A 14,691-nucleotide genomic window follows, 5' to 3' on the forward strand; every position below is an offset into this window, starting at 1 on the left:
CCAGAAGGCAGAGGTTGCAGTGAGCAGAAATCGCATCACTGCACTCCAGCCTGGGCGACAGAGTTAGACTCTGTCTCAAAAAAAAAAAAAAAAAAGCCAGGCATGGTGGCAGGCACCTGTAGTCCCAGCTACTCGGGAGGCTGAGGCAGGAGGACAGCTTGAATCCGGGAGGGAGGTTGCAGTGAGCCAACATCATGCCACTGCATTCCAGCCCGGGTGACAGAGCGAGACCCTGTCTCAAATTAAAAATAAACAAAAAAACTAACAAGCAAATAGGCCCAGTTTGAAGGTAGACATGGGGTCATTTATATGGATGCAACTACTGGCCATTGATTGTATGCCAAGAACTGTACTTGCTTTCCATATTTTTTCCTAGCTTTTTTTTTTTTTTTTTTAAACAAGGTCTTGGTCTGTCACTCGGCATGGAGTGCAGTGACACAAATGCGACTCACTGCAGCCTTGACCTCCCAAAATTGATCCTCCCATCTCAGCCTCCCATAGCTGGGACTACAGGCTCATACAACTATGCTCAGCTAATTTTTAAAATTAATTATTATTTTTAAAATTAATTATTATTTGTAGAGATGGGGTCTCTCTATGTTGCATCTGGCCAAGACATCATTCTAACTGAAATATGCCAGTCACAAAAGGACAAATACTATATGATTCTGTTCATGTGAGATGCCTAGAGTAGTCAAATTTACAGAGACAAAAAGTAGCATGGTGGTTGCCAGGGGCTGGGGATAGGAGAAATGGGGAGTTATGGTTTAATAGGTACAGAGTTTCAGTTTGGAAAGATGAAAAAGCCCTATAGATGAATAGTGGTGATGGTTGCACAACAATGAGAATGTGTGTGGTGATATTGAATTAATCAGATAAAAAAGGTTAAAATGAGGCCAGGCATGGCGGCTTACACCTGTAATGTCAGCACTTTGGGAGGTCAGTGCAGGAGGATCACTTGAGTCAAGAGGTTCAAGACCAGCCTGGGCAACATGGCCAAACCCTGTCTCTACAAAAAATACAAAAATTAGCCAGGTGTGGTGGCGTACATCTGTAGTCTCAGCTATTCGGGAGGCTGAGGTTGGAGGATGAGCTGAGCCTGGGGAGGTCCAGGCTGCAAGAAAACAAACCGAGACCCTGTCTCAATAATAAATTTTATGTTACGTCTATTTTACCATAATTCTTTCTTTTTTTATTTTTAGTCTCGCTCTGTTGCCCGGGCTGGAGTGCAGTGACATGATCTGAGCTCACTGTAAACTCCACCTCTCAGGTTCAAGTGATTCTCCTACTTCAGACTCCTGAGAGCTGGGATTATAGGCATGCACCACCACGCCCAGCTAACTTTTGTATTTTTAGTAGAGATGGGGTTTCACCACGTTGGCCAGACTGGTCTTGAACTTCTGACCTCAAGTGATCTTCCTGCTTTGGCCTCCCAAAGTGCTGGGATTACAGATGTGAGCCACTGCACCCAGCACCCCTCCTTTTTATTTTGAGACAGAATTTCACTGTGTCTTTCAGGCTGAAGTGCAGTGGTAGGAACACAGCTCACTGCAGCCTTGACCTCCTGGGCTCAAGCAATCCTCCTACCTCAGTCTCCCGTATAGCTGGGACTACAGGTATGCACCACCATGCCCAGCTAATTTTTGATTTTTTTTTTTTTTTTTGGTAGAGACTGGGTCTCACTTTGTTGCCCATGCTGGTCTCAAACTCCTGGGCTCAATTGATCTTCCCACCTCAGCCTCCCAAAGTGCTGGGATTACAGGTGTGAGCCACTGCACCTGGCCCACAATATATATTTTTTAAAGTTTAAAGTAAGTGACTTTGTCTTAGATAGCACCTGCTGAAAAGTTTCTGGCCAACCCAGCTTTTTCTGGCTCCAAAGCTCCTATCTGTTCTTTGTCACCACAATACCCCACTCCTTAAAGGCAACGTCTGTCCTAGGCCCCACTCATAGAAGCAGAGGGTAGACAGGGCTGTACCTGTCGTTTCCTCTTCTTCACCCGAGCATCCCCAGCTTCTTGCTCATAGTCCATTGCTGTAGGTGTTTTGACAATGGGGCCAACCTCAAATGGCAGCTCGACTCCATATAAAATATAATTATGTTTTTTAAAATTTAGGTTAAGCTTTGAATCATTGCAAAATAATCAAGAAAAGGCAGTGGTGGCGCAAAATGATGATATAGTTATGAAATTGTCATCTGAAATCTGTCTAGAATGTATCGAAATCCATATTAATTTGGAAAGACGTAGAGAGAGGATGAGGTTTTGACATGTAATCTGGAGATGAGGAATCACTTTGGAAGGAGCTGTTGAGGGGTACAAAATATTGAACTAGCATAAAAATTTGCTTTGAATGATCTTTCATCTTCCTAAAAATGTCAGGAAGTTTCTCAAGGGAAGTTAAGGTGGTTTGCTATAGGCTAGCAACCCGACCTTGATCCATGCCATAATTCACATGGCTTCTCCACCCACTCAGGGAGGTGTAGATGCCACAGACGATTCTGGAGTCATCTCTCTAGGTTTAGATCCTATTGGGGTGAGTTGGGGAGTCAGTCTGAAGTGAGATCCAATAATATGTCAACCAATAACAAGAGAGGATTCTGGAAAAGAGGTCTGGAATGTGCTTAAAAAAAAAAATTAAGCTTACATCCATACAGAGAAACAAGAAGATAGATGCTTGGGTGAGATAACTAACAATCTAGCCTGGGCACAGTGGCTCACACCCGTAATCCCAGCACTTTGGGAGGCCAAGGCTGGTGGATTGCTTGAGCCCAGAAGGTCAAGACCAGCCTGGGCACATGGCAAACCCTGTCTCTATAAAAAGTACAAAAATTAGCTGGGTGTTGGGGGCGCATGCCTGTAGTCCCAGGTACTCAGGAGGCTGAGGAGGGAGGATGGCTTGAGTCCAGGAGGTCGAGGCTGCAGTGAGCCATGATGATGCCACTGCACTCCAGCCTGGGTGACAGAGCAAGACCTTGTCAAAACAAAACAAAACGACAACATCAAAAAACAATCTAGAGGTGATGGTCAAAGGGTATGAAGTTTTAATTATGCAAGATAAATAAATTCTGGAGATCTCTATACACATCGTGCCTACAGGTAACAATTCTGTATTGTATACTTAAAATTCTCTAAGAGGGTAGGTCTCATATTAAATGCTCTTACCACACATACACACAAATAATAATTATGATAGGAGTGGAAGGAAACTTTAGGAGGTGACAAATATGTTTACAACCTTGATGGTGATGATGGTTTCATGGGTGTATACTTATCCCCAAGCTCATTGGCTTGTATATGTTAAATATGCACCGCTTTTTACATGCCAGTCTTACACCACTAAAGTGGTTTAAATATTCTGTTTTTTAAAAGAACAATTTGGAAATAGACATGGAATTTGAAAACAAATGCATGAATACGAATGTACAGGCCATTAATGAGAATTGAGTAAACTAGCTCTCTGAGTGGAAACAGCTGAAATTCTCCTAGTAAGCACGTTATCCACACCCAGTAGTGTTGTATGTTACATTTTACTCTCTTGTGTGTGTGTTATATTTTACAATAAAGAGAAGAAAAAGTGCACTGTCTGAGCATAAGGTGGGGGGGGGGCGTGTCTATCACTGCTTCATGTAGTCATCCCTGCTGTGTGTGTGATCTTCACCATGTTGCAATTCATTTAGGAACCGAAGACGAAGCCCGGTTGCTGTTTTAATGTTCTGCCTTCTCTGAAGTTGCAGGGTGGTTATGTTAATGCTGTGGTTTGAAAATGGAAGCCTGAGATGTCAGCAAAATTCCCGGCTCCCACCTGCCCTTCTGGGGATGCACAGGAGGAATATCCCACAAGGATCTCCATCCTGCACATTCCAGGGCAGATCTGGGCAACATCAAACATCAAGAGAACCAGCCGAGCTCACACTTGTCTGGATCCAGTGAAAGCTCTTGCCCGACTTTATAGCAAACAAGAATGCTTAGAATAATTGCTCCTAATTTTGCTTGTTTATTTATAAGTAGAAAGGCATGAGTCTTTCCATCCTGGGTAAAAGCCAAATCAAGCAATTTGATTCATTATTCATGGTGCTACTGACCAACTTGAAATTAAGAAATAAGAACTGGGTGAAGGCCAGGCACAGTGGCTCATGCCTGTAATCCCAGCACTTTAGAAGGCCAAGGTGAGCAGATTGCTTGAGTTTAGGAGTTCGAGACCAGCCTGGGCAACATGGTAAGACCTCGGCTCTCCTAAAAAAATTAGCCAGGTGTGGTGGCACATGCCTGTAGTCCCAGCTACTTGGGAGGCTGAGGAAGGAGAATCATTTGAACCCGGGAGGCAGAGGTTGCAGTGAGTGGTATTGCAACACTGTACTCCAGCCTGAGTGACAGAGGAAGACTCTGCCTCAAAAAAAAAAAAAAAAAAAAAAACAAAATAAAATAAAATAAAATAAGAAGGAACTGCGTGAAGACAACAGCTTTCTGTAAAACCTATAAATCAGTTCAAACCTATAAATCTGAACTATCTGAACCTTCTGGTTCTTCCTGTGTGCCTAGTACCATGCATCAGAGTATCTGCTGAATAAAATGATGAATATTCAGCAGCACGTTTTTATACCACCACACTCTTGGATGGGGTTGTTTATTCACTGATCCTAGCACTGGTTGCTTTAGCAGACCTCTCTATTCAATTTACTGTCTATAATGAGTCCATTATATTTGTTTTGAAAGCCACTTTAAAATAAGCATGTCAAAGTGAAAACACATTTGGCAAGGCAATACATTTTATAATTTCCTGCAGCAAAACTATTATCATGACTTGTGATTATGTTAGTATAATCGCACAGAAATAGATGCAGAATAGCAATGCTTCCTGATGTTGGATACTTTTCAGTGACATGGAGCAAAAAATACAGTTACTGTTAATAATGAGTTTCTCCAAGGGAGGTAGGTGTAGGAACATGCACGGATAATACTGTAAGCCTCTACTTCTCTACCCACAGTCAGCAAGCTCACTATTTTTAAAATTGGACTTCTTTACTCAAGAATACCTTACACTGCAATTTTTTTTTCTTTTCTTTTTTTTTTTTTTTGAGACAGGGTTGTATTCTACAACCCAGGTTCGAGTGTGGTGGCATGATCATAGCTCACAGAAGCCTCAAACTCTGTGTTCAAGCCATCCTCCAGCCTCAGCCTCCCAAGTAGCTACACCTACAGGTGTATGCCACCATGCCTGGCTAATTTTTAAAATTTTGATTTATCTTTAGCAGAGATGAGGTCTCACTCTGTTGCCTAGACTGGTCTTGAACTCCTAGGCTCAAGCAATCTTCCCACCTCAGCCTCCTAAAGTGCTGGGATTACAGGTGTGAGCCACCACTCCCAGCCTAAACTTAAGTCTAAGCACAAACAAGAGCATTACATTTGGTCGGGTGCGGCGGCTCACACCTGTAATCCCAGTACTTTGGGAGGCTGAGGTGGGCGGATCATGAGGTCAAGAGTTTGAGACCAGCCTGGCCAACGTGGTGAAACCCCATCTCTACTAAAAATACAAAAAAATTGGCAGGACATGGTGGCATGCACCTGTAATCCCAAATACTCAGGAGGCTGAGGCAGGAGAATTGCTTGAACCCAGGAGGCGGAGGTTACAGTGAGCTGAGATCACACCACTGTACTCCAGCCTGGGTGACAGAGCAAGACTGCATCTCAGAAAAAAAAAAAAAAAAAAAAAAAGGCATCACATTTTTTAGGTAATTTAAGACCTAAAATGAAAGCATATATATCTAGCTATTTACTTTATTTCCATTCCCACGGTCTCTTCTTTATCTTACTGTTGCCTAAAAATGCTAACATTGTATTGTGCATGTTAGAACATTATTTGGAAGTGGAAGCCAAGTGAAAGTGTTTTACATTGTGAAAGTGGAGGTGAGCAGCCTCCTGGTGAACTGGAGTGTATGGGCCGGGGATGGATTGTAGGAGATAGAGAAAGGCACGGGCAGTCAGGGAAGAGCTTGGTTCTAGGATTTTGGACTGAACTGATGAAGGAGCACAGGAAATTCTACAGGCCTCCAGGCTGTCCAGTATAATGACCCTTTATGGGAACTCACCCTGCCTCACTGTTCTCAGCTTCACAGTGAAGCGCACAGGGGAATCCTAGCATAGCCAAGCCATCAAGTTGCCACCTACTTTAGTGTCAAAAGGTATATCTCTCCTCAGTATCCACTTCTCTTGATGGCAAGAGACAAGTCCTAACCAAAAATAAACGTCCTGAGAAATCTTCACTCTATAGCTGGGCATGGTGGCAGGTGCCTGTAATCCCAGCTACTCGGGAGACTGAGGCAGGAGAATCACTCAAACCCGGGAGGCAGAGGTCACAGTGAGCCGAGATCTCACCGCTGTGCTCCAGCCCGGGCAACAGAGCAAGACTCCGTCTCAAAAACTAATATTAAGTAAATAAATAAATCTTCACTCTGTTTAAAAGTTCCGAGCATCTCCTGGGCATAGTGGCTCACACCTATAATCCCAGCACTTTGGGAGGCCGAGGTAGGTGGATCACCTGAGGTCAGGAGTTCGAGACCAGCTTGGACAACATGGCAAAACCCCGTCTCTGCTAAAAATACAAAAATTAGTCGGGTGCTGTGGTGCACACCTGTAGTCCCAGCTACTCAGGAGGGTGAGCTAGGAGGCTCACTTGAACCCAAGAGGCAGATGTCACAGTGAGCCAAGATCATGTCACTGCGCTCTAGCCTGGGCAACAGAGCAAGACTCTGTCTCCAAAAAACAAAACAAAACAAAACAAACAAACAAAAAAACTAGGGGGTCGGCTAGAAATAAGGTGAGGAAGAATTAAGGAGAAAAATAAGCTCCTTTAACTTTGTGCTGAAAACTCAAGATCTGCAACTCAAAGAGAGCCAGAGGCTGCCAGATTTCTCCATGCTTATGACAGAAGCTGCCTGCATGGCTCATGCGGCTCAATGTGGCAGGAAAGCAATGTCCCCAGTCGAGTTGTTCCATTTTTGTTTGTTTGTTTGTTTGTTTTTGAGACAGAATCTTACTCTGTCTCCCAGGCTGGAGTGCAGTGGTGCAATCTCGGCAACGTCTGCTTCCTGGTTCAAGCGATTCTCTTGCCTAAGCCTCCCAAGTAGATGGGATTACAGTCGTGTGCCATCACGCCTGGCTACTTTTTTCTGTATTTTTAGTAGAGATGGGGTTTTACCATGTTGGCCATCCTGGTCTCAAACTCCTGGCCTCAAGTGATCTGCCCACCTTGGCCTCCCAAAGGGCTGGGATTATAGATGTAAGCTACCGCACCCGACCCCCAAATTTATGTAAAGAGTCAGAGCTTTCTAGCTTAATTTCTGAAGCCCATGTAATCTTGATTCCCACATAAGGGACATTCAAGAAAAGAAAATTATAGGTCCATCTCATCTTTATATTAGGATGTACAAATAGTAAATAAAATATTAGCAAATTGCACCCAATAGCATATTAAAATAATACATTATGATCAAGTGGGGCTCAACCTAGTAAAGCAAGAAGCCTTGGCCATTAGAAAATCTGTCAATAGGCCGGGCGCAGTGGCTCACACCTGTAATCCCAGCACTTTGGGAGGCCGAGGTGGGCAGATCATGAGGTCAGGAGATCGAGACCATCTTGGCTAACACAATGAACCCCATCTCTACTAAAAACACAAAAAATTAGCCAGGCGTGGTGGCGGGTGCCTGTAGTCCCAGCTACTCAGGAGGCTGAGGCAGGAGAATGGCGAGAACCCGGGAGGCGGAGCTTGCAGTGAGCCAAGATGGTGCCACTGCACTCCAGCCTGGGCGACAGAGTGAGACTCGGTCTCAAAAAGAAAAAAAAGAAAGTCTGTCAATATCATCCATCATTTCAATGGACTGAAAGGGAAAAATCATATGATTAACTCAATTTTTACATGAAAAGTAATTGATAAAGGGCATTATCTATTTATGATTAAGGAACAAAAAAAGAAAAGAGCAAACTAAAAATAGAAGAGCACCTTCATAACTTGGTAAAGGCCCACTGCCACACCCCAGAGCAAATATTATACTTCACAGAGAAATTGTAGATGAATTTTATTAATATTAAGACTAGTAACAAGGTATTACTGTTGATATGTAGCCTTGAACTGGAGAGCTGAATAATACTATAAGGCAAGAAAAGGAAATAAGAAGCTTTAAGGTTGGTAGAAAAGAGTCAAAACTGCCATAATAGGCCAGGCCTGTAATCATAGCACTTTGGGAGGCTAAGGCAGGCAGATCAACTGAGCTTAGGAATTCAAGACTAGCCTGGGCAACATACAGAGACCCCATCTCCAAAAATAAATAAATAAAATAAATAAATAAGTAAATAAATAAATAAATAAAAACTAGCAGGGTATGGTGGCATGCACCACAGTCCCAGCTACTCATGAGGCTGAACTCGGAGGATCACTTGAGGCTGGGACATTGAGGTTGTAGTGAGCCATGATTTAGCTACTGTACTCGAGCCTGGACAACAGAGCAAGACCCTGTATCAAATAAATAAATAAATAAATAAATAAATAAATAAATAAAACCTGGTCAGGTGCGGTGGCTCACACCTGTAATCCCAGCACTTTCAGAGTCTGAGGCAGGCAGATTGCTGAGTTCAGCAATTTGAGACCAGCCTGAGTAACACAGTGAAACCCTGTCTCTACTAAAATACAAAAAATTAGCCTGGTGTGGTGGTGTGCACCTGTAGTCCCAGCTACTTGGGAGGCTGAGGCAGGAAAATTGCTTGAACCCAGGAGGTGAAGGTTTCAGTGAGAGGAGATTGTGCTACTGTACTCCAGCCTATGCAACAGAGTGAGACTTTGTCTCCAAAAATAAAAATTAAGAAAAACCTGTCATAATTTGCAGACTATATAAACATTCATCTAGAATAAACTAACCAGAATGAAACTATGAGGACTAATAACAGAACCTAGGCAAGCTACCAGATGTGAGATTAACATAGAAAGCTCAATAGCATCTCCTTACTTGAACAATAATTAACTAGAAAATATTAAAAAGCTATAATTCATAAAATTAATAAAAATCATAAAGTATTTAGAAATTAACTCAAAAGGGAGGGGGGAGGGATAGCATTAGGAGATATACCTAACGTAAATGACGAGTTAATGGGTGCAGCACACCAACATAGCACATGTACACATATGTAACAAACCTGCACGTTGTGCACATGTACCCTAGAACTTAAAGTATAATTTTTAAAAAAAGAGATTTTCACACACACACACACACACAAAGAAATTAACTCAAAAGACACAACAGCCCTCTCTATGAAGAAAACTGTAATAAAAGACATAGAAGAAGATCTGAACAAATGGAGAGACAGTTCATACTCAAAGAGTGATCACTTGCTGTTACAAAAATGTTAATAACCTTCTCATTAATCAATAGATTCAATGCAATACTAACACAAATTCCACTATGGTGTTGTGAAGGTTCACAACTATAATCCCAACACTTTGGGAGTCTGAGGTGGACTACTTGAGTCCTGGAGTTTGAGACCAGCCCGGGCAACATGGTGAAACCTCATCTCTACTAAAACCACAAAAAAATCTAGCCAGGCATGGTGGTGCGCATCTGTACTCCCAGCTACTCGGGAGACTGAGGTGGGAGGATCACCAGAGCTTGTGGGGTCAAGGCTACTGTGAGCTAAGATCGTACCACCGCACTCCAGCCTGGGCAACTGGAGTGAGACCCTGTCTCAAAATATAAAAATAAACATAAATTAAATGTATCTCAGAAAATAAAGGTTTACCTAGTTAGGTTTGAGGGACCTTTTGAATAAATTCAAAATTAGATGTGAAAATGAATATTCATTTAAAATGAGAAAAGAAAGTACAAAATACTAGGAGCTTGGAAATTCAGGTCCCTTTCTGGTGAGTTCTCTTTATGTAACTTACCAGATGTGCTCACTTAGAAATGCTGGCTGACTGGAACTTACTTTTCTTTCTCCACCTAGAACGTTTTACGACTCCCAACTACTTTCAGGGACCCCCAGATGTGTACAAATGAGGGACTTTGAAACTTAAGCTTCTTACTCTTCATGACAAATCCACCTCTGATACACAAATAGCAAAATCAACCTTCAAGGAGACTAGGGCTGTCTGGCCACCGAGGCAGGCTTTAGGTGTGCTGAACCCAAATTTCTTCACCATGGAGACCTAGGAGTTGCAACATTGGTGAGGATTCTGGTCAATACAGGGTTAATTTTGCCCAGGCTCCAGAGACCGCTGCTGAAGTGTGAAGGAGATAGGGCTGAAGAGGCTGGAGAAAGAAGAATGAATCTGCACAGGGCCCTGCTCCTCTCAGGGAAGCAGAGGGATCATGGAATGTAGTCTTCACTCCTGTCCCTGGAAGACTGGTTGCTTTGCTTCTGAGGAGATAAAACCCCATTTAGACAATTCTCGATATACATTGTTAATGTTCTATGTTTTCCTTTTTTTCACAACATTTTGTTTTTAAAATTTGCAAACCAGAAAAGTTGAAAGTCATGTAAAGAACACCAGACACCTTCATCCAGTTTCATCAATTATCAACAACATCTTGCCACCTTTGCTTTCTATGTACTTACTCTTCTGAACCATTTGAAAGTAAGCTGCAGGCCAGGCGTGATGGCTCATGCCTGTAACCCCAGCATTTTGGGAGGCCAAGGCAGGCGGATCACCCAAGGTCAGGAGTTTGAGACTAGCCTGGCCAACATGATGAAACCCCATCTCTACTAAAAATTAAAAAATTAGCTGGGTTTGGTGGCGAGTGCCTGTAGTCCCGGCTACTTGGGAGGCTGAGGCAGGAGAATTGCTTGAACCCGGGAGATGGAGGTTGCATTCAGCCAAGATCGTAGCACTGCACTCCAACCTGGGTGACAGAGTGAGACTCCCTCTTAAATAAATAAATAGCAAAGAGAAAGGAGTTATCTACCAGATAATAGGACATATCAGGAAGCCAAAGTAATAAAAATAGTGTGGTACTGGCAGAAGAATGGAACAGAATGGAAAGACAGATTCACAGACATATGAGGACTTAATATAGGATGAAAACTGCAATGAACCAATGAGAGAAGGAGGGATAGGTGGTGTGGATAAAACTGGTTCATTATGTGGAAACAAATAAAACTGAATCCCTGTCTTACATTACACAAGGATGGACTCCAGATGTATTTAAGACCTAAATATGAAAGGTGTGTTTCTACAATCGTGTCTGGAATGCATGGAGCCAGCTATATTTTGGAATTCAAAAGTTTTCAAATTTTAGAAAGTAAGATGGTGTATATATTGTATAACACCCTCAACTGGGTCTAGGGTAGCATCCTATAATCAAAGTCCTATGTATTTCTGCAGTAAATGGAGTAAAGAACTGCAATCGACTTGGCTTAGTTCCAGTTGAATTTTGCCACCAAATCAGTGTTGGGGGCTGTGCTGGGTTTCTTCAGTTTGCCCCTCTAGCCCCACTTTTTCCCCTTCCCCACCTTGCTCCTTACCTGGCAGGCAGCTTCTTTGGATGTCATCAGTAGGCTTGCCCTCTGGTGGAAGATCAGAGTTAGGGAGGAGAGCAGGACTGAGCCTGACCCTCCACTGAGGGATCCAGATCTTGTAAGGCAGTGCTTTCCACAAAACCTCTCTGTCACCCGGTTCTGGGAGCCACTTCCCTCCCTCTGTTCCTTCCAGTCTTGGGGTAACGACCTGCAGGCTGGTATTAGCTCAAGGCACAGCGCTATCTCACTCGGGCTCTCTACCCCACTGGTTTTTAACTGAGAGCAATTTGGCAATATCTGGTGACATTTGTGGTTGCCATGCCTGAGGGGCGGAAGGGTGCTACTGGCATGTAGCAGATAGAGATCGGGGTGCTGATAAATATCCTACAATGCACGGCTCCTCACAATAAAGAAATATCTGCCCCCAAATGTCAATAGTGCCAAGGCTGGGAAACCCTGCTCTCGGCCTGGCGTGGTGGCTCAGGCCTGTAATCCTAGCATTTTGGGAGACTGAGGTGGGTGCATCGCTTGAGCCCAGGAGATTGAGACCAGCCTGGACAACATGGTGAAACCCTGTCTCTATAAAAAATACAAAAATTAGCCGGGTATCGTGGTGCACACCTGCAGGACTAGCTACTCCAGAGGCTGAGGTGGGAGGATCACCTGAGCCCAGGCAGATTGAGGCTGCGGTGGGCCATGATCACTCGTGTTGCCCACTGCACTCAAACCTGGGCAACAGAGTGAGACTTTGTCTCAAAAAAAAGTAATAATAATAAAAAATAAAAAATAGCTGGCCGGACGCCGTGGCTCACACCTGTAATCCCAGCACTTTGGGAGGCTGAAGCAGGAGGATCTCTTGAGGCCAGGAGTTCAAGACCAGCCTGTGCAACATGGCAAAGCCTCAACTCTACAAAAAGTACAAAACTTAAGTGGGCATAGTGGCGTGCACCTGTAGTCCCAGTTACTCAGGAGGCTGAAGTGGAAAGATCATTTGAATGCAGGAGGTCGAGACTGCAGGGAGCTATGATCACACCACTGCACTCCCCAGCCTTGGTGGCAGAGCAAGATCCCATCTCTTAAAAAAAAAAAAAAAAGGAAAGGAGGAAAATAGAAATGAGGAATGAAGATAAAAGGGAACAAATTAGACAGTAGCTTCAGAGAGTACAAAGAAGTTGCATTGTGAACTGAAGTATATGATTAATTCAACCTGCATCTAAAATCAGAACTAGACCAGGCGAGGTGGCTCACACCTGTAACCCCAGCACTTTGGCAAGCCAAGGCAGGAAGATTGCTTGAAACAAGGAGTTCAAGACCAGCCCGGGCAACATGGTGAGACCCTATCTCTAAAAAAGTAATAATAATAATAATACAGAAAAATTAATGAGGCATGGTGGCACAGACCTGCAATTCTAGCTACTTGGGAGGCTGAGGCAGGAGGATTGCTTGAGCCCAGGAGATCGAGGCTGCAGTGAACTGTGATTGCACAACTGCACTCCAGTCTGGGCAACCAAACCAGATCCTGTCTCCAAAAAATTTTTTGATAAAAATAATAAATGAATAATAAAATCAGAAATGAAAACAAGAAAAGAAAAAAAGAAGGTGGAAAGAAGGAGGGAGGGAGGGAAAGGAAGCATGCATCTTAGCTTGGAAGATAGTTTGTACTAAAACTTAAAGGGAGGCATAGAACCTGCCTGGATCAGGGGAGGGAAGTTCTGGAGGATGACTGTTAGCTGGGTGATTTGGAGCTTGCCCTCTGTGCTAACTGCTGATTGTTGCAGAGAACATGAAGGCAAGAGTTCACTTCAGTTTGCAGGCAGGTGTCCGTGTGAGGGGAAGATAAGGTAGAAAAAGAAAACGTGGTGGGCCTGTGACAAGAGGCGATTATTATTTGCTTGTGAAACATACGAACTCTGTCTGTTTCCTCCACCCACTCCTACCTCAACAAAAGCTAAAAGCCGCAGGCCGCTTATTTCCCCTGAGCCCAAGAGATTCCCGGGACACAGAGCCGTCAGTAAGGAAGCCCAGCCAGCCTGGCCAGACTGAAACAGTGGGTCACTTGCATAGCAGTATCCTCATTTTTCTGGGAATATTAATAATAACAGTGATCGATGACATCTATTTAGCACTTACTCTGTGCTCTACATGTATTATGTCATTAATCCTCCCACCTGAGAGGAGAAGCCGGCTGGGCTTCTGGGTTAGGTGGGGACTTGGAGAACTCAGTCCAGCTCGAGATTGTCAAAACGGACCAATCAGCACTCAGTAAAATGGACCAGTCAGCACTCAGTAAAATGGACCAATTAGCGCTCTGTAAAATGGACCACTCAGCAGGATGTGGGCAGGGTCAAATAAGGGAACAAAAGTAGGCTACCCCAGCAGGCGGCAGCAGCACACTGGGGTCCCCTTCCACACTGCGGAAGCTTTGTTCTTTCGCTGTTTGCAATAAATCTTGCTGCTGCTAATTCTTTGGGTCTGCACTATCTTTATGAGCTGCAGCAATCACCGCAAAGGTCTGCAGCTTCACTCCTGAAGCCAGTGGGACCACGAACCCACCAGAAGGAACAAACTCTGGACACATCTGAAGGAACAAACTGTGGACACACCATCTTTAAGAACCGTAACACTCACCGGGAGGGTCCGCGGCTTCATTCTTGAAGTTAGCGAGACCAAGAACTCAACGAGACCAAGAACCCACCGGAAGGAACCAATTGCGGACACACCAACTAACGAGGGAGGTATTTGTGACACAATAAAATTTATTAACCTAGAAGAGTTTGCCCTTCTAGAACAGATTGCCCCTCCCTTCAAAGAACAACATCCCTAGAGTTTTGTGTTCTGGGCTTTAAAATATATATATACACATATATTTAAATTTTTTTTTTTTTGGAAACAGGGTTTTCCTCCATTGCTCAGGCTGGAGTACAGTGGCCCGATCTTAGCTCACTGCAGGCTTGACCTCCGGGGCTCAAGCAATCCTCCCACCTCAGTCTCTTGAGTAGCTGGTACCACAGGTGCACACCACCACGCCCAGTTAATTTTTGTATTTTTTGTAGAGATGGATTTCGCCATGTTACTGAGGCTATGTGTTCTCTGCTTTAAACTGTTTTTTTCCCTAATATTTCTGTCCTTGCAGACTTAATTCTTCCCCTTTTATATTTTCCTATGATTAGTTACAATTGAGTCACGTCAC

Source organism: Macaca mulatta, chromosome 17 (assembly GCF_049350105.2).
Source record: "Macaca mulatta isolate MMU2019108-1 chromosome 17, T2T-MMU8v2.0, whole genome shotgun sequence".
In the NCBI taxonomy this organism is placed as follows: Eukaryota; Metazoa; Chordata; class Mammalia; order Primates; family Cercopithecidae; genus Macaca; species Macaca mulatta.